Here is a 20,989-nt window from a genome sequence, read left to right as displayed (position 1 = left end):
CTAAATCTGAATTAGGTGTGTTGGACCAAAAACGCATCAAAGACATGTAGGGTAGTGGTATTTAAAGGAACACTGGGAAATACTGGTGCATGTATGAGTTCAGCATAAATAGGTTTATTGGACCATGCCCCCCCTCTTACATATTAGGGGTGTTTCATTTAATTATTTTTATGATGCATTTTGATGCAGAAGTACATAATTCTGCATTGATGTAGCAGCAAAACATAATTGGTCATAAGTTGTGTCATGAACAGTAATGTTTGTTTTTTTTTCCAGCAATGGAACAATAAAGTTGTCAAGTTGAAAATGGCATTATTGCTTGAATGTTTACAATGTTTGTCATATTCAGGACATTCAGATTGATTTTGGAATTAAATTTCAAAGTTAAAAAAGGAGTTCATAGTTATCTGACTGCTTATATTCATGAATTTTAAAAAAAGGTAGCAATGTGTAGTGATAGATAAAACCAATCCAAAACACAGAGACGCATTATGACACATTGTGGAACTGAATGAAATCAAACTATTGACAAGATCATTGTAATTGAAATAAACTGTGAGACCAGTGAAGCTGCACAGCCTCTGTTCCATATCTTTGCATGCACACGAAGGCACAAGCAGCAGCAATAAAGTTACAACGCTGTAGAATTTTACATTTAATGTGATTTACAATTCCAGAGAGCTACACTTGGCTATCTTGTTATAGCATCTATCATATCAGCCAATGAAAACCACTTTATCCTGCTTGTAATGTTAAACATACTTCATCTAGTAATTGTTAAGTGTTTCAAAGTAAATGGTGCTGTCTAGCAGGGATTTCACAGTGTTTCATTGTAGGATTTTTTACTAGGCTATTCTGCTCCTTTTTTGTACAAATGAAAACAATGTGTTAAGGTATGTTTAAATTATGCATAACAGTTGCAGTAGCGTGCTGCAGATTTTCAGACTCACACAATTCATTATTTAAACATTAATAGATGTATTCGTCCCCTGAAGCTGAGCTTCACTTCAAACAAGGCTGCGCAAATACAAAAACGAAGGAGTGAAAAATTATTGTTGCTATGCTCCAGAAACCTCATGTTATTTCCAGAATGTCATGTTTGATCAGTCCTGAGTATCACTTTATCCTGCTTGTAATATTAAACATACCTCATATAGTGTTTGAGCTTGTTGGTCCAACTTTAAATTAATCAAACTTTAATCATTGGAACAATTTCCTTTGTTAACATAAACAAACTCTTCATGTATTTCTACATTTCTAAGCATGAGTAATGCTCAGCTTTCCATATATGTCTAAATGCAAAGTAGAAGAGTTGACCAGTTTTCTTTTTTTAGCGTATATTAAAGCTTTAATAAGCTTCAGAGTTTCTGCTAGATAATCTACTAGTCAGAGTCTCATCTTTCTATACAATATATTAGTAGTGAAGTTTGTTTTAGCTGTCAGATGACTGTAATAATGCAGTTTATTGCTGTGTCATAAGCTCTGACGAGGAGGATCAATCAGAGGTAATGAAGCCAGAGAAGCAATGTGAGGGAGCCAAAAGGGATGGAGGCAAACTGAGGATGAGGCGGTACGACTGAGCGGGTATGCTGGAGAAAAATATCAATGCCAAGGGAAAGGCGAGAGGATTAAGATTAATTACATTTCCTTCTTACCCCCTGGTGCCTTGCGCCGAAGAACTAATTCCTCTTTCCTTTCACACTACCTTGAAAATGATTATTCTTTTAAACCAGACAACTATATCTGTTTATGGGCTGTTGGTATTAATTGGTCCTATTTTGACATTTTGTTGGCACCTTGATGTTGACATCACTCTCAAACAGCAACATCAAGCCACAACTGGTAAAAATAAATAAATAAATAAATAACAAAAAACTACACTTTTAACTCATTAGCAGATAGAGCCAATATCAAGTCTCCCATTTTTTTTTTTACGCAAAATTATTGAAAAAGCTGCCTTTCAACAGCTGCAATACTTTCTGACTCCAAATAACTGTTTAGATCTCTACCAGTCAAGTTTTTGGCCACACCACAGCACTGAGACTGCTCTAGTTAAGATTTTGAATGACATCTGCTTCAATAAAGAAAGCAGCAACATTTACTTGTGTCACTGGACATCAGTCCTGCATTTGGCAATGTACCATGACATCTTACTAGACCGACTGAGAAACTAGATAAAACTTTCTGCAATTAATTGGTTTGAGTCCTATTTATAACCTGAGGACACTTTGTGTCTATAGGTAATTATAAATTTGGGCAAAATACAATCACCTGTGGAGTTCCCCAAGGCTCTATTTGGAGGCCTTTGCTGTTCAGCATCTACATGTCCCCACCACTTATGCTAATGACACACAAAGCTACTGACCCATTTCACCAGGAGAATATATTTTTATCCAAAGTCTGATGGAAAAAAAAACATTTAAAATTAAAGACTGGGTTTAGTCAGGACAAACCAGAAAAAATCTCTTCTGGAGCCTTTTTAGAAGAATTACAAGTCAGTACTCGGCTCCATACCGCTAAGTTGAAAAACAACTACAAAACCATAAATCTGGATATAGTTTTGGACCAACTTTTAGCAGTCACCTTAAGTCAGCCTTATCACTTTAAGAACATACTGAGGATTACAAGACTAAAATCTCAGCAAGCTTTTGAAAAACTTGTCCATGGATTTAACTTTAGCAGGCTAGACTACTGTAACACTCCTTACATCTCTCACAAAAGAGTCCATCAGAAAGCCGCAGATAGTCCAGAACGCTGTTACTTGAGTCCTTTTTAAGACCAAGAAACTGGATCCTATAAGGACACTTACACATCAGCCTTATTGATTCAAATCCTAGTCTGTTTTCTTGGGTAAGTTCACATCATTCAGGGGTACTTTTTCTAGTGCAAACAGTATGGGATATTAGAAGGCTCTGAAGGGAGCAATAGCTCAGGGGGAAGACATGAAAATATTTGGTCAAAGTTCTGACAGAAATCTGAAACCCAGACCACTAGGATCTGATGCAGCTTCATATTTTCCTGCCTCTGGTGGAGAATGAAACACATTTTTTAAAAGGTGCAATTCATTTGGGAAGTTCAGCATGAACACAATCTTTGTCCAGAAAAATGTTGCCTTTCCCTCACCTGAACTGAGTTCCCAATTGGACCAGTATAGCGAACTATCCTGATATGAATGCACACTAACTCCTTGACACTGGCTTCCTGTCTGTCAAATAATTGACTGCTGTTAGTTTACATTACATGCAGGACCTACTGGTTTGTTATAAACCAACCACATCCCTCAGGTCATAATGGTTAAACCACCTTTCTGTTGCCAGACTGAACTCAACATGGAGAGGCACCATTCAGTTCTTATGCTTCTCACATGTGAAACAAACTCTCAGAAAACTGAAGATCAGGTGCAATTCTCAGTAGTTTCAAATCAAGGTTAAAAACTTTCCTATTTGCTGTACTCTATAAAAACAAGTGTTAATTCTGCACAATGTAACTTTTATTTCCTGCATTTTGTTCTAATGCTCCCTGCACCCCACTGTAATGCTTGTGTTTTATGTATGCACTTTCAGTTGTTTTCTACGTGAAATATGCTATACGAACACACTTCCTTTCATTACAAATGAACAGGAATTCAGGTTTTCTTGGCCCTGTTTTCCTCCAAATCATGTCCAAAAAATGTGCATCATAGGTTAACGGTTCTTCTAAATTCTCTGTAGAAGTGAGTGTGGGTGTGAGAGGTTGTTATCCTTTGGTCAATCCAACAGGGGAGGCTGATGGAACTAGAAAAATGCTGAAAATAGCCCAACTTATCATCACAACCTGGAAGAATGAACCACCATTTTAGAAGAAAAAAAAACAGTTGATGGCAAGACAAACTGAATGAAGGGGATCTGATTTCAGAACATTTCAGTGTTTGTGTAATGAAATTGAAGAACAGTGTAAGTTCTTCAGTTTCACAGCATATAATAGTTGTGAGCATTTCAGTGTTAAGATCAACTTGCGACTAAATATCTGTATATCCTTAATAAAATATAAAAGAAGTTTGTCACATCATTGTTAGTGATGTGATGAAAAAAAGGCCTTATTTGTAGGCTATTAAAAAGATCTCACTAGAATGGGAAAAAATGACCCTTGGTCTGCTGACTACAGATTTGCTCTGTTCCAGAGTGATGGATGCTTCAAATTAAGTTGAGATGTTGCACCAAACATACCCAATGTGTACAGTGCAAGATAATTATCTTTTTTACTCCTTCGCTGTTTGCACAGTATGTGTGGTCTCTGTTTTTCTCAGTGTATCTTAGTCTTTGTAAAAGGGTTTATAGTCATAAAATTTCTTCTTGAATATCCTTAATTTCTTGTTGACTCTTTGTATTGTTTTTAGTGGGTCAGTCAGTCATTCAAACCATTCAGTCGCAATTAATCAAATTCGTGTCCCAAGTTTACTCGCACTTAATCCCATACATGCTTTATCAAATGCTTTATCAGTATTAAAAATTATCATAACAGGACATTTCTTGTGTTTTGGATACTACCTTGAGCCGTTTTGTACCTGCAGTTTTGGAATAAGGCAGTTTGGTCGCTCGCTTTATTTACTCATTAGGGGTTGAATGACTTTATATTCATATACAGACACGCACGGATGTGCACACACACAGTCCTTCTCATACCACTTCTGACAGCCTCAACTTCATTTAGAAACATATACACAGGATTAAATTTCCAGCAGTGCTCTAACATGTCTCTACTGGAAACTTCATTACAGTCCATTTTTAGAGTAGAAGGGTGTGGGGTGTGTGTGTATGTGTGTGTGTGTGTGCGTGCGTGTGTGTGTGTGGGGGGGGTCTTTCAATCAATCACAATCAGAAACAGGTCTTTCCCAGGTGTAGGCAATTAGTGCAGTTCTCCTGACAAATCACATCCTGATCTGCTTTGGTATAAAGGTGGTGGCTGAACACACCTAAGTGCACGCTCCCATGTGAACGTCCCCCATACCAACTCCCGGTGCTCCTGAATATAAATCTTGTGGTAAAGGCCAGTGTGGGTTCCATTGTCAGATCATTGTAGGTGAGTCTGAATGTCCTACAGGGACTAGGAGATACTAAGCATTATGGAGCAAAGGTGCTTGTCTGGTGATCAATTGGTATTATTCAAATAATTCCAATGGTGGTGTTGTTAAAACTTCTTGATGAGCTAAAACCTCTGTCACACCACACTTCCACAGCAGGAGTATATGAGATGGGATGCTGTGGTAACTTAGTTATTTATGCATCACTTTCTGTAACTACACAAACAATGTTTATGTTACTGTGCATTAAAAGAACTCTGTCAAAATAAGTTAGCATTAAGGCATTAATTTTGTCAGTAACATTTAGTTTCCTCAGGAATGTATTTTGTTTGATAGGTCTTTTTTTTTTTTTACATGTTTGTGAGGAGCAGATTTTCAGTGTATGGAATGTGTTCTTTCAACAACTATGTTATATTTGCACAGCATATTGGCAAACATGTGTTTCACAACAAGCTCTACAAATAATGTATTTGGATTGAAAATCTTAATAATATTGTTATTTAGATGCTTTTGGCCAAAACAATCACGCATTGAAAAATTTGATACTGTTACAGTTTCACACTCTTAAACAATTCACAACTTTCACAATCTCTTTTACAAGGAAAGATCAAAGGCACAGTAATGGTGTATGCATACACACATTAAATATCAGAGGCATCACTCAGTTTAATTCATATGGTAATTTCGGCATTGCTGAATATCAAATACGATTATAGTCATACATAACCTTTTCCTACTTATTTTAGGTGCCTTCTTCTCACCTTAGAAGGATAATCCTTACTTACTTTTATTACTTTTAATGACTCATCTATTAAAGTGCCAATGAAGAGCCTATTATGTTTTTACACTCACCCCTTGAACATTATGCAGATGACACAACAATAAACACATATTTCCTGCTTGCACATGTAGTTAGAAATGTGCCAAGAAGATTTATTAATGTATGATGTGTGATAAATGTGAGCTGTGTGGAGTTAACTGAATAGATTTCTCCACAGGATGAACAGCACAGGCAATAAAGTGGAAGGCGCTAGGCTTTGATCAATAATGGTGTAACCTCAGGAGGGGAAATAATTACACATGCCCTGAATCTGAACAACCTGGATCTACACAGGGTTGATCCACATGCACTATCCATGCACCTGCAGCCAAAGAACCTGAATGCTTGGTTTTAAAATCACCAACACTTCACCATTCATCACTGAATCCAGCATGGCCGCGGCCTGGAGCTTTCACCCATGAGACTCCCAAGCCCCTCGTTATTGCAGCTCCTTGATGTTCCATAATCCGCTGTTATCGCTTTCCTGAATGGTAGAGGCTGACAATAGAAGAACTACATTCCAGCAATCTCGCTGTGCTTCTGCGACTTGGGTGGAGGGAATACAGGAACAATACGGGACCTGAAGGATCATAAATTTTCTCTTTAAGTCAATCCAAAAAGTACATCAAGAGCCTTTTTAGTAGCTTGCTTATGCTGCTCATCCCCTTCTTTTCATCTTCTTCATATCTGTTTGCTCCAAGTCATCACTGCATGTCTGTTTGACATGTTAATAACATCTCAATGTCAATAATTTGGAATCAGAATCAATCTTACTATCTGTGGTACATGTCACGGCTTGTGTTCACACTTTTTAATCATAGATGGTACACTTTGTAGCTCAAAACTGGTTCAAATATGAGTAATACATGAAAGCACAGTCTCCATTATGTTACCATACTAACTTGTTTATTATGCAAGTGTTTATTATTTCTTCATATACTTCTTGGAATAGAATCACATATTTGGGGTCCTGAACATGCCCCAAAGCTCATCAAAGTTTTCATCTTGTCATGAAGGACTAAAACCAACATGAAGTTAAGCATTTTCATTCATAGTCATCATTTTTCTGGTTTACTGACAACATTCATTCATTCATTCATTTTCCGAACCGCTTATTCCAATTCAGGGTCGCGGGGAAGCTGGAGCCTATCCCAGCCAGCTTTTGGGCGACAGGCAGGGTACACCCTGGACAGCTCGCCAGTCCATCGCAGGGTACTGACAACATATTTAAAAAAAAAAAAAATCCCACAGGTCTTATAGTACTGCTGTTAAAATTGATGAGTTGGGGGCAGGGTCATTTGGGGCTGGACCTCAAATGTTGATGTTTTGGCATAATTCAAAAAGTTAGTTCAATTCAATTCAGCTTTATTTGTACAGCGCCACATCACAACAAGGTTGTCACAGGACACTTTACATACACATCATTTCAAGCCAATGCATACATAGACTAGAATAGAAACCAACTGATTGCATTGAGGCATGACTTCGATCCAATCCCCCATCCTGAGCATGCACGAGGCGACAGTGGGAAGGAAAAAACTCCCTTTTAACTGGAAAAAAAACCTCCGGGAGAACCAGGGAGGGCAGCCATCTGCCTTGATTGATTGGGGTGGAGAGGACAGGAAAGACAGATCAACATGTACAACTGCACTTATTCAGGAAGACCTGCGGAAAAAAGGAGAAATAAGTTCGACACTGCAATATTGGCATATATTTATACATTTATTCATTAGAGAAATAGAGCAAAGTACTCCTCAGTGCATCAGGTGATGTCCCCATTGCTACATAAGTAATGGTTGGCTAGACTACCCATAACTATAAAAGTAATGAGCATAACCTGGGCAGTTGGGTTCCGTACATTCAGAAACCAACTCAGGAGATGCTCCTAACTATAAGAATCATGAAAAAGGACGGTTTTCAGCTCAATCTTAAAGGTGTTGAGGGAGTCTGCCACCTGAACCCACGGTGGGAGCTGGTTCCATAAGAGAGGAGCCTAATAGCTAAAGGCCCTTCCTCCCATAGTACTCTTTGAGACTCTGGGAACCACCTGTAAACCTGCAATCTGAGAGCAAAGTGCTTTATTATATGGAACTATAAGATCTTTTATGTACAATGGAGCTTGGTCATGGAGAGCTTTATATGTGAGGAAAAGAATTTAAAACTTTATCCTGGATTTAACAGGGAGCCAGTGTAGAGAGGCTAAAACTGGTGAAATATGATCTCTCCTGCTAGTCCTCATCAGAACCCTCACTGCAGCATTTTGGATCAACTGGAGACTTTTCAGGGCATATTTGGGACAACCCATAAATAAGGAATCGCAGTAATCCAATCTAGAAGTAAAAAAAGTCATGGACTAATTTTTCTGCATCTTTCTGAGACAAGAAAAAAAGCTAATTTTTGCAATATTATGCAGGTGGAAGAAGGCCGTTCTAGAAACCTGTTTTAAATGTGAGCTAAAAGTCCTGGTCAATAATGACTCCAAGATTTCTCACAGTGGTCCTGGAGGCCAGATTAATGTCATCCAGATTAATTACACAACTGGATAATTTTGTTTTTCTGGCCCGAAGATAACAACCTCTGTCTTGTCTGAGTTTAAAAGGAGAAAATTCAGAGTCATCCAGTTCTTGATGTCTGTAAGACATCTTTGTAATCTAAGAAACTGATTGGTTTCATCTGGCTTCATAGAAAGGTAGATCTGTGTGTCATCCGCATAGCAATGAAAATTTATATCATGCTGCCTGATGATATTACCTACGGGAAGCATGTATAATGTGAAAAGTATTGGTCCAAGTACAGAACCCTGAGGAAGTATAACACCCAGATAAAACAAGTTATGTCCTCAAAATTAAAACCAATCAGATCCTTAACATACCTGCAAGTCAATTTCTGCAATATGCCATAGCACCGCACCGCCTGGCTACCAGAAGTCATATTTTTGAGTGATCGCTGCATAGGACAAGTGGAATAGAAGGTGCCAAGGCCTTCAATGGTTCTTTCAGCTTTAATTAAAGTAGCATCACTAGATTGCTGAAAATACAAATCCTCTCTACATGCATCTGCAGTGCTAAAAGTGGGATGACTTTTCTTTTGTTTAAGTTATAGCTCATATCCATGAGCTCTGCTGTCCAGATTAATATTTTTATTCTATTCTTAAGGTGTAAATCAGGCAGTACTGGAATACAGAAGGCATTGATCCCTGAGTCTGAGGTGAGGAGTCATAGAATGAAGTGGAAAATATAATATTTATCCTGGTTTAGGTTGAGTAATCATAGAATCCAAACTAATCTTTAAAAATCATCAGGGAGAGACACAATGAAATGTGTTCTGGGCTTCTTTTCATTTTACTGTTTGGCACACCACTGAACTAGATCACTTTCTGTGTTACCAGATTCTCTTATTTAGACATAGAAGATAAGAAAGCAGATGAAAATTCATTAAGATGTGTGTTTCTCTGAGTGACCATAAAGAGCGTAAAAGAGACCAGAAGGCAAAGAAAATTATTGCCAGTTGGAAATGCATGACAAAACTAGTATATCAATATTTTAGGACTCTTCCCTCCCAAAATTTTACAGATTATGTCTTCAGGGGAGTCTGTGCCTTATTAAAAGATGCCACACTTCCTCTAGTTTGCATTGCAGCTGAAGAGAAAAAGCTGGTCTGCTGTATGAAAAAAAAAAAAATTTAAATATGGAGGGAAAATAAGTAAAACATTAGAAAGAATTGTTAATATGCAATATATCATGTAAAACATGACTCTGGAGGACTTTTTTTTCTCTCATAAGCACTACATAACCCCAAAAAATGTATGTTAAAAGGTCTCTTAACCCTCTTTTTCACTCCTCTATGGATTTGTTACATCCTTTTCCACTGCTTTGCCTTTGTCTTGATGTCCTCTTTCTGCTCCTCTTCACATCTCTCATAACCCCTCAAGGTTTTTTTTCAACTGCAGTTTTAGAACAATTGATTATAGCACCCTCCTCTTCACTCTCATGCTTTCCAAGTCTGCATTCTCAGCACTCAAATACACACATCATCTCTCCTTTTCAGTGTGCCACAGCACTTGACTTGTCGGAGCGTATTTCTACTGGCTTTTACAGCATAGAAAAGGAAATAATCAGAGGTCCTGCTCCTAAAAAACTGGCTGTCCAACCTCTATGAAAGCAAGAACGTCCACAGGACAAGCACACTTTATAACATCCTATTCGTGTATCCATTCTGCCTCTCTTTATTTCACTCTCTCTCTCTCTGTCTTTCTCTCACACTCATGCACAGATCTCCCCCACCTCTCTCTCTCTGAAGTAGACAGAGAGCGGTGGAAAGCAGAAGGAGCTGGGTGGCAGGAGGGAGGCAAGAGGGTTGTTGTTGATTGAACAAAGCCAGAGAAGGAGCGTGCAGTCCCGGAGAGAAGAGCTGCTGAGAAATGCCTGGAAGGGAGCCTGCCAGCTACTCCTGCAGAGACCTGAAGGTAAGCCTTGCAGATTATGGGGGGGGCAGAAATAAAGCAAAAGGAAGAGACAGAAAGGGGAAGCAATAGAAGAGAAAGGGGGATTTTAAAGCCGCTGATGCATGATGCTACCGTGGCATCACATCCATGCTGCCCGCTTTACATTTGACTCTGGTTGGCAGTGCATGCTGTTTTCATTGCAGTGTCAGAAGTGGAGGGGCTTGCTGAATATAAAAGTGTAATACCTGAATGAAGACAAACAGAGTCAGATGAGAAGGAAAAAAAAAAAAAGCAAGAGATGCTGCGAGAGAAAAAGGAAAGTGTTGGTTAGAAAAGTAGCTGGATTACCCTCCTCCTGCAGTTCCAGCCTTCATCATCACCTTTATCATCACTTCTTCTTTCAGCTTTTATCACTGCGGAGCTACATAGATCATCACTATGCATCTCCTTGCTCTCATGGCGGGGGCAGGGTAATCAAAAAAGCAATGAATTTCTCTGACGCAAGCGGAGAGGAGCCTGTCAACGCTCCTGGTGTTTGTGCCTACTCGGGCGCCGTGGTGTAGTTCTCTCAGTGCAATGCAGGAGTTTCATGAGTGCAGCAGCAGGAGGCAACCTAAAGTCAGTGTGCATCTGTCTAATACTGTAAGTCACTTTGTGTTTGTTGGTGTGGAGGAGGGTGTCTTACACTGTACTGACACACAGCGCAGCATGATGTAGCCCTTTTTGCGTCTTTCATACATTTATCAATATATACCTGAAAGACACTGGAAGAAAATAATTAACACTTATTCCAATTTGAATGGACTGGTCTGGCGTGAAGATGAGAGTTGCCATAATGTCTCACTGGCGCCATAGTTTGTCCTTCACTGTAGCTACGTTTTATTGCACAATGCAGTACACACATATCAAGAGTCGCTGAAGTAAAAGTTTGATGGCAGTATAGTCGGCACAGCATCCCATTACCCAAGCGCAGCATTCACAAAGCTCATCTGCATACTATGTTTTCCTAATCAGGAGATGAGTGTCAAGTAAACATATGGACTCAATTATGAGTGTGAGCCATGTGTACTCTCATCTCATCAAGCTCAAAAAGCTTTGGAGCTGGAGAAAGTAGCGGAGCCATTTCTCACTAAATTATTATATTTTTTATGACATAAAACTTGCCAAGTTCCTCATCTTAAACCATGTCTGCCATCTACCCAGACCCTGTTCACAACTGGTTGAGCCATGACTGGCTATCTAAAGTGTGCTGGAGAAAGTGTTAACCGCTGAGATGTAATGCTGTTTGATAGATGGCCTTTTGACCTTATTATCCGCGTTATCACCATAGTAGCAGCTCACAACCACCTACCTCCATCCCATTCCTGCTCGCTCATCATCCGTGTCCCCTACCTCTCTAACGGGTGGGCAATACAGGGGCAAAGGGGTAGATGTAATGCTCTGCGGGATCTGGGGAGACTCTCAAGAGACAGAACACTGTGAATAATTAATTGGATCTGTGTATTTAGTCAAGACTGTGTGTCTCTTGTGGATGTGTGGGAAAGCTCCGTTCTTCAAGTAGATACGCATTTTTTAATACTGCTGCAGCGCATTTGTGTCAAGAGCTTAGCCAGGCGTAAAGATTTTTATTTATTTATTTATCTTTTTTTTTTTTTTTTCTGCATTTGGTGCCCTGGAAAAATGTGTGTGCATATCAAAGCACCAAACAAATGCTGTACATTTGCAGGACTGTTGATAAATCAATATGCAAATCACTTATCTATGCAGCTTGACTAAGTCATTTTGTGCTCTTTATATATTTTCCTACAATTATAGCCTGCAGAAGTGATGAATGGCTAAGTCATTAAGGTAAAAGTTAAAGGCTTGCAGCTTGTAAGCTGTATGAGAGAACATTGCAATTGTGTGGCATTTAACAACACAGGAAGCATAAAACTTCTCACACAGGGAAATCGCTCTGTTTATGTTGCCGTAAATCTGTAGCCAATGCAAATTGGTGTGTGTGTCCACTGTATTTTAAAGTGTCACCTACAATGCCCATGCAAGAGATTGATAGCCCAGCCCCATCACTGTTTCAGCAGCAGCATCGTCATGCATGTTGTCTCCTTCCAGTCCTGTCACACATAAAGTTGATACATTGTGTGGAGCGGCCCCACCAGCCTCCATGCAGCACAAACAAACTGTCACCATCTGTTTGGTGGAGAAATGACAGACTCAGGGATCACCTCTTTGTTCTTTGTTTATCCAGTACAGCAATCCCAGTGCAAATGGACATCAAAGTGTAGATACACACACACATGTACAGTGTTTCGCTCTTATTCCTTTTTTTTCTTTTTTCCTCATATGTGGGTGCAGCCGGTCACCTTGCTTCCTGCATCTGTCAAGGTGCAGTCATCTGCACGTCTGCAACAGTGGTGTTTCTGTTCAGGTCTTTCAAATACGGAAGCGTAGAGCTGTCATCCTAATAAAAAATAAATTAAAAAAAAGTTTGGGCCTTATTACACTGTAACGGGATAGTTTTATTGTAAAAACGTGAAACGTATCACGTTATAACATGATAGTTTATTGTAAAATCTTGAAACTATCACATTATAACATGATAAGGCCCAAACTTTTTTTTTATTAGGATGACAGCTCTACGCTTCCTTATTCAGAAGTAAAATCTCTCCATGTAACAGAACTGTCTGTAATGTCTGAGTAATCTGCTTCTGACTCGATTCGCTGAAATATAATGCATGTGCACCTGAGTTTAACAGTCTCATAAGACTATTGATAATGGCTTGCACCCTTATCTGTCAGCAGCAGGTTATGTAGGAATGTAATGGGATTCTCAAACTCACTCTTGCTCTTGGTTCAGATGGAGGGAGAAACTAGCCTTAATCACAAATTATTTTAACAACAGGGGATTTCTTTTTTATTTATTCTTTTTTTTTTTTTTTTTACAATAAACATTACAGACAACAGTAGATATGCTGTGTTGTACCAAATCCAGCTTGTGAATATTCAGGTCAGGGCTTGTTAAACTAAACTCACTCCAGGGTTATTGTGTTAAAGGATGTTTCACATTCACATCACGTGTGTAGTTGTAAAAACTCCAACTCATATTTGCAATCAGATGAGGATGTTGTTTTGTTTCTTATGTGATTCAAAAATAAGAACTATAAAAACAATAAAAAATATTTATATATATTTTTTTTATTTTTTAAATTAATTATGATTTAATGGTTGCTCAAGTAACTTTGCAGTTACACTGATTCATATTTGGCAGGGAGATTTTTTTTTTCCTTTGTGCTTTCAGGCCAAATACACAACAATCAGCATAAAAGATAATGCATCAGTTCAGCTTTGTATACCGTCCGACCGCACCAAACATTTTTCATTAGTTGTTAGTCATGTTGGTTTGGGATAAGTTATGAAATAACATACTAAATTATTAAGATTAAATATTCATAAATACATGATGCAGTTGCCATTGCAATAAAAAATGTAACAGTTTCACACCATCTGGACCTTTTTGTTTGACAACTGAGTTTCAGGCATGCAGACAATCATTATAAGTTTTCTTAGGAACTGAGTGGCACATTCAGTTAGCTATCTCTCATTTGCTTGATCAAACTTGAGACTGAATAGAATCAGAATAAAAAAATACATTAATCAGTTAGTACTGGAGTATTTATAACTTTCCAATAAAAATGCATGGCATTTTAGAGTAAACAGTATCTTTGACAGTAGTTCTCCTTCATCCTAATCGGCAGAACCTCAGTCGTCAAACCCTCCTATTTTCTCTTCTATATAGTCAAGTTTTGCAAGATTTTCTTCATACATCTTTAATGATTCAGGCATCCAGACATACAATCATACAATCTCAGAAATGTTCTGGTGAGAAATTAATCATGTTTTATGGTTGCATAATTCTCTTACCTTATTCTCCTGCAGTGTCACATGAGGTCTCCATTACATCCAGAGGGATTATTTTGATCCAGTTTATTCTCACATCTGCAGAACATGAGCATTCATAACACACTGGGGAAACATGTCCCTGTACATTTGGAGTTCATCATCATGGCTGGAAGAGCAAAATACACCATGGTTAACAAATCCTGCAGTACTGCAGCATATTTTGCTTTCATTAATAATACTGTAATTACTTGACAGGCTTTTGAAAGATATTTCCTTCAGATGAATTGATTGCTAAGCATTTTTGTTAAACTCCAACATGTCTTACATTTGTACAGCTAAGACTTATTTACATAGTGTCTCCCCCTGCAAAAAAAAAAAAAAAAGCGCTCTATGCTCTTCAGTGAAGGACTCCTCTGTACAGAAAACGCATTGCTGTACTCAGCTGCAGTGCCGAACACAGAAGACCAAGGATTTTTAACATGCAAGTGTCAGGTCATCATCTCATTTTATTCTGAGCTGGTATGTGCTGACTATAGAGAAGGAGGACCCTCAAAGGGACAAGTATGGGACACAGTGAATGCCAATCAAGATCATTTGACCTTTGGCTCCCCCAGCATTTATCGTGCAATGTCTGACTTTGCAGTCCCACCCAGCTATCTCATCTTCCTCTGTACCTCTTAGGATTTACAAACTATATACAGTCCTGTAAAAGAGAACATACACCCAGGTTCAATTCTAAGGTTATCAGGACATAATATTGATAATACTAATCATATTATCTATCTTTTCCTCACAAGGTCTTCAAATCAAGTATTTACAAATACATGTGAGCAACAACACTTGGTATAGTCCACCGTGTCATTATATATAAAACAAAAGTGAAAATACAGAAATAGCATGGAAAAACGCAGTACACCTCCAAACAGGTAAACAGTCAGGTGCTGTATGCTCCTTATTAGTATGGGATAGATTAAAATGTATTTGTTTGTAACTGTATTGTTTGTACCAGTTTTTTCAGAACTGGAAACCTCAGCAAGTTAAAACATGCAGAAATTCATCTCAATTCCCAAATGTAAATAATGAAAGTAATACTACATATAAGACTAAACAACTATGGCTTTTCTGGAGGGTTTTCAAGATTAAGCTTCTCCTCTCTACAATAGAACTTGGCAGCAGAGCTAAGATATGCAAAGCTAGAACACTGTTTTTGAAGGGAAGATGTCTGGCCATAATCAGGTACAAACAAAAGAACTCCAAATATATCAAATATTCAGCACGGTGGTGGAGGAATGATGATTTGTACTTGTGTTGCAGGGACCAGGACACCTTGTGGTCATTTGGCTGATCAATTTCTGATTAGACCAGTCAAGTGTGAGGCCATCTGTCTGATAACACATAACAGAAATAGTCTCATACAACAGAACAATGATCCCACGCACAACAATAAAACTACACCAGAATGGCAAAAAAAAAGAAATAATTACAGCAATGCAAAGGTTCAAACGGAAGACCTCAACCTGACTGAAATGTCATGTTGAGAAATTAAAAGAGCTGTGCTTGCACTGATTTTTTCAAATCTCTATTATACTAAACAAAGTCCCCACATGCATGGCCTTCAATTTAAAGGAGCTGGACTTAGTTTTTATATGACTTTACATGCAGAGGAACAGAATTAAGTTTGATGCAGTTTTATCTACTTTCTATAGAGATGTGTTTTATAAACAGTGAGGTTAAATGCATGTCCACCCACTGAATCTCTCACATCTCAAGGCTCTCTTCATGTCATCTGCTATGCTCCATGTCAGCAGGGATGAAGAAGGTGTTATTTGGCTCTTGTAGGTGTTGAGCTTTAATCCATCCTCTACCACTCAAGCAGCAATGTGAAATCATAGCTATCTTTATTAATCTCACACATCGCAGGAGGACCAAATACCTGCAAGGTGCAACAGCAATTCTAGCTTAAATAGCTAATATGTCTTTGTGAAGGATCGACTGTAAGGGGAAGCAGGACCAGGGACACTGCGAAAGACGTACTGTGTCCCAGTGAGTGTGAAAGACTGAAAAAGAGAGAGCGGCACATATCATTAGGGAAATTGTTCCTCCTGTGTGAGTCAAACGACTTGGTGCATTGATGTCGCTCAAGAGAAGGTCACTCATGAGAAGGACACAGTGGGATACACTCATCTCACTATCAGGCATGATGGGAAAATGGTAGAATGATGTAAGTGTCAGTGTGTTCTTGAACGCGGCCGTTCGCGAGAGTTCGACTGTGTGTTCGTCGGGCCTAAAGCCAAACTAGCTGAGGATGTTTTTAGTCATTTGACCAACCGACCTCAAAGTGTCATAAGTGGGCAGAGATAGGGATGAAGCCATGCTATTTTATGAGCCAATCTTTGCCTGGGAAATAATCATGACAGGTCCAGTAAACCATGACTCAAGGGGAAGGGTGAAGGAGGATAGGGAGTCATGGAATTAGAGAGTTTTAACGCTTCCATAACTGTGGAGACAGAAAATAAGCAACACTGACTCCAACAGTGTAGATATACATTTCATCAAGTGATTCTGCAAACATAGTCACTGTTTCAGTAACTGTAGAAGTCGGTGCAACATTTGTCTTTTTCTACTACATTTCTCCCTTTCTCTGTTTTCTGCCTATTTTTCTGCCTCTGTCTCTGTCAGCACCGTTTTTCATAGAATGACGGAAAACTGCAAGCCATGACCTCAAAAATCTACGGCTGAGTGCCCACTAATGGCCAAATTTGTATGGTAAACTAAAGGATACTGCTGAATTTGCTGTCTTTTACTGCCATTTGTAAACCTGTCATGTTCAGTAGCGGGGTCACACAGTAAAAAACAAGTTCCACTGTCAAGAGGGCACAATGATTGCATGTTAAATGCCATAAATTCTCTATAGATTATATTTAATCTATTGGGAATAAAGACTCAGATGTTTTCCTGCCTAGCACTTGCAAGCACATCTGTAGAAATTTCTTGCAGGAAACTGTGTTTCTCCAAAGACTGGAGCAACTAGATTGATTAGCTCTATATAATTGGGGAAAACTTGGTTCACTCAATTACAATCCAGCTCACAGAGCATTCGAGTTCTGCAAATGCAGAAAATTCAATCAACAAGTAAGTGCAGTTTAATGCAATATGGCCCCTAAGGGAAAATTATAGCACTTGCCACATGTTCGAAGGGAAAAAAAGACACATTTTGCTGCTCTCGGTTCAGATTATTGTTTACAGTGTGCCATGTCAGCAAAAAGGGAAAATATATATCCAGAAAAGATCCCTGAGGAAGCAAGTTTTTTCGTGGTTTACTTTTATCTCCCTGGCTTTTAGCGCAATGAGTGCACATGTTATCAGGACACAAACACAATTCAGCCAATGCATCCTGTCACTCTCCCGGTAACAAGATAAATGCTTGTTACCCTCTTAAAGCGCAAAGATAAAACACCTCGGCTGGTATCTGTGTTTGAACACCTCTCATTTGGGCTTGTTGAATCCACCGTCAACAGACGATGCAATTATGGCCTTGTTGAAAATACACACAGGTCTGGAGTTCACAAATCTCCAGGGATTCATGTTTAATTCATGAGAAAATCTAAGATGAGTCATAAAGTGAGACCTTGCAACACCCCCAATGTATCCAGCAAGGTTTTTTTTTTAAAAAGAAAAAAAAAAGCTTTGTGTGTGTCCAGTGCCGCTGCTGTCCGTGCTTCTGTCTGTCTTTACCCTGCTCAGATGCTCGTCACGTCACTCTGCCCTTTGCTTTGGACCATCAATGTCAACACCACATTCCTGTGTGGATCTCAGTTGTGACGTGCTCCTCGCGTTTCTCCATGCATTTCGCTCCTCTCGCCTGTCATTGATCAAATAGAGTAACATCAAAGAAAGGCGACAAAGAAATGTCAGAAGTTGTTGAGGTCAGAATGCAGAGACAAAAGTAACCCATGTTCATTTGCTTAGTTCATTACAAGGCCCTGCAAAGCCAATTGTTCCTTAAGTAAAGTAAAAAGCAGCTGATTTTCAAATGACATCCAGGGGCTCTGGAAGTGAACTGCCTCTTGTGGAGCTCCGAAGGTGTTAAGATGCTGCTAAAATTAGGGTTTTATCAGACCGCACACACTCACACCCTCACTCTCTTTTATAATAGCAGACATTAATTCCCATGTCATTCAGAGGACCCTTTCTACTTCTGCTGTCACTTTGGACTTCATGTAACACATGCTTTAAAATACCCTTTTCAGACTGCAGCTAAGACCGAGAGCAGTACTTTCTCTATGGATTGTCAGAAGATCATCTAGTTGCTCCAGTGGAGCTAAAAACAACCACAAAGGTTGTTTGGATATATTTTACAGTATGTATCTACTGGATAAAAAGTATCAATTTCTCTGCCTTTAGCAGTCACTGCCTTTGACATGAGGGGCTACATGAACAAGATGGACTGATCTGAGTGCTGTGTGTTTGCATACACAGATTCGTGTCTATATCTGTTGGCTATTGTAGTTTTAAATGACTGGAAAGGCTGGCAATGAGGAGCCTGCTCTTTGGGAAAATTACATCATTAAAAATGCCGCAGCTGAGCCTGCTTCATCATACTGGCAAATTAGCCCAGAGTGGACACTGGGTTGTCTCCCATGTGAGGCTTCACAATGTGATGCAGCAGAAATACAAAACTTTGATAATGAGCATTTATTGTGACATTTTTGTCAGTATCCAAGCCCGCTCCAGTGTGCTTGTTTTGCCACATGCATTGCCATATATATCCAATAAACTTTTTTTTTTTTAAGTTTAATCTACAATCTCATGTGTAGTTTTGTGAATTGTCAGTTTGGTCAATCATGTTGTTTTAAAGTGTATTATAAATAAAGTTGTGGTTGCAGCTGCAGTTGTGTGGTTTAACATTTTCTCACATAAGACAAAAGCAATAAATAATAATTACATGAGCTTAACTTTCTGCAAGAAAAAAGCTCTCTGCAAGTTGAGTATTTTCTCCATTTATATTAAAAATATTTAGATTAGAATTGATTTTCTTTTTATGATTTATTTTCTTTTTTATGATACTTTGAAAAAAGTAATTACTTCCCGCAAAACATAACTGAGTGAGTAACAGACAAACAGCGTTATATGAATACATAGTTACTCAGAAAAGTATTTATTCAGTGACTTCATTTTAAAAGAAAAAAGATCAATTATGTAATGTTTAAATGTTTAGCAGAAAAATCCTGGACACTAACCTCAAGCTGCTGAATGTTGTGGCTTTGTCTCCTCTGGAGAGGTTTACATGATTCTACCTGCTTGCAGCCACCATGAAGAAACACTTTCTTTTTGAGTGTCATGAACATTTCTAATAAAGTTCTTGCTTTTTATTATTGAGACAAAAGTGATTTCTGTGATTCCAAATTAATACTCTTCCTTTATTTTCTCTGGACTCACCCTTGTAGTTGTTTCTCCCCAGCAAAGAAAGCATGAGTTTGCAGCATCACAGAGAAATGCTTTATGCAGCTTGAGTGTTAACTATAAACTGAACTCAGGTCATATGTAAGAAAAATAATTTAAGGACAATTTCATGCTCTAAAATTTGATGCTGCTTCATTCTTAGCTTGCACCAACAAGAACATGGCAACTCATCTTTTTCTCAAACAGTGAGAGAATTCTCCAGTTTCAACCATATTACTCTGTCGCCTCTCCACTGTAACAGTAGCACCATATAGCCCCAATAGATGCGAAACATCTGTTCACCTGAAACACAAATGAATCTAATCTTACAATAGTAATGCAATTTAACATCTTATTGTCAGTAATGGGTAGGGTTCGGGGGATTAGGGGGTTAGGATTACACTTTATTTTAATGCTATTAATCCCATCACGGATTTATGACTTTATTGGGTTTTTTTTAAAAACTTATTTTAAGGGCAAGTTAAACGCATTGGCAGGGATTTATTTACCATGTTTATGTAAAAGCTTGGCCGTTGGAAATCTTACGCTCAAAAACAAGACAAGACTAGTAGTAAACAGTGATAACTATTCTATATATTCAGCTTATTGTGGGCAGTACCATTGATGAGACAGAGATACTGCTGTTTTGTAAAAGCATGGACAAAATAACTGATCCTTTTATTCACAGACAGTAGATCCAAGAGCAACATGAGAATTTAAGACTAAAGAAGAGAGAAGGTGCTTACTGCACATGGAGTGTAGCTAAAGTCAGTCAGAAAGAACAAAATCAATTCCATCATGTCTGCTTTATGTCAATCCTTTACATCTGTTTGCTGCTATCGTATTTTTTCTCAGAGCACTATAAAACTGCATTCCCCAAAAAGCGTCTCTCTTCTCCCTCCTTACCTTGTCAAGTTTAGACAATGAAGGTAGCAATTCTGACTGAAAAGTGTCCCATTAAGACATCTTCTCACAGTCATGATCAAAGCACTTTGAGGCAACTACCACACTCTTACAAAATCCAGATTTCTCCGTAATCGCAGCATTATCTCACAAAATGACCATCAGTGTCTGTGCTGTGACTATGTGTATATTTAAATTTATGATGATTGTTGAGGCAAAAAGTCAAAAGTGAAAGAATTACAATTTCTCTAAATAATAGCATCCTAACGTTGTAACTATGCTCACCATACTGATTATTGTGAGTATAGATAGTCACACGAACAGTGGCCAAACTATTTGTCCTGATGTGTTAGACTTACTGCAGACTTCTTCCCAAATTGCTGTGAAAATGGCACCATGACACCACAGGATAACTTTTTTTTTT

Source organism: Telmatherina bonti (assembly GCF_933228915.1).
Source record: "Telmatherina bonti genome assembly, chromosome: 9".
Classification (NCBI taxonomy): Eukaryota; Metazoa; Chordata; class Actinopteri; order Atheriniformes; family Telmatherinidae; genus Telmatherina; species Telmatherina bonti.
This window is presented reverse-complemented; position numbering follows the sequence as displayed.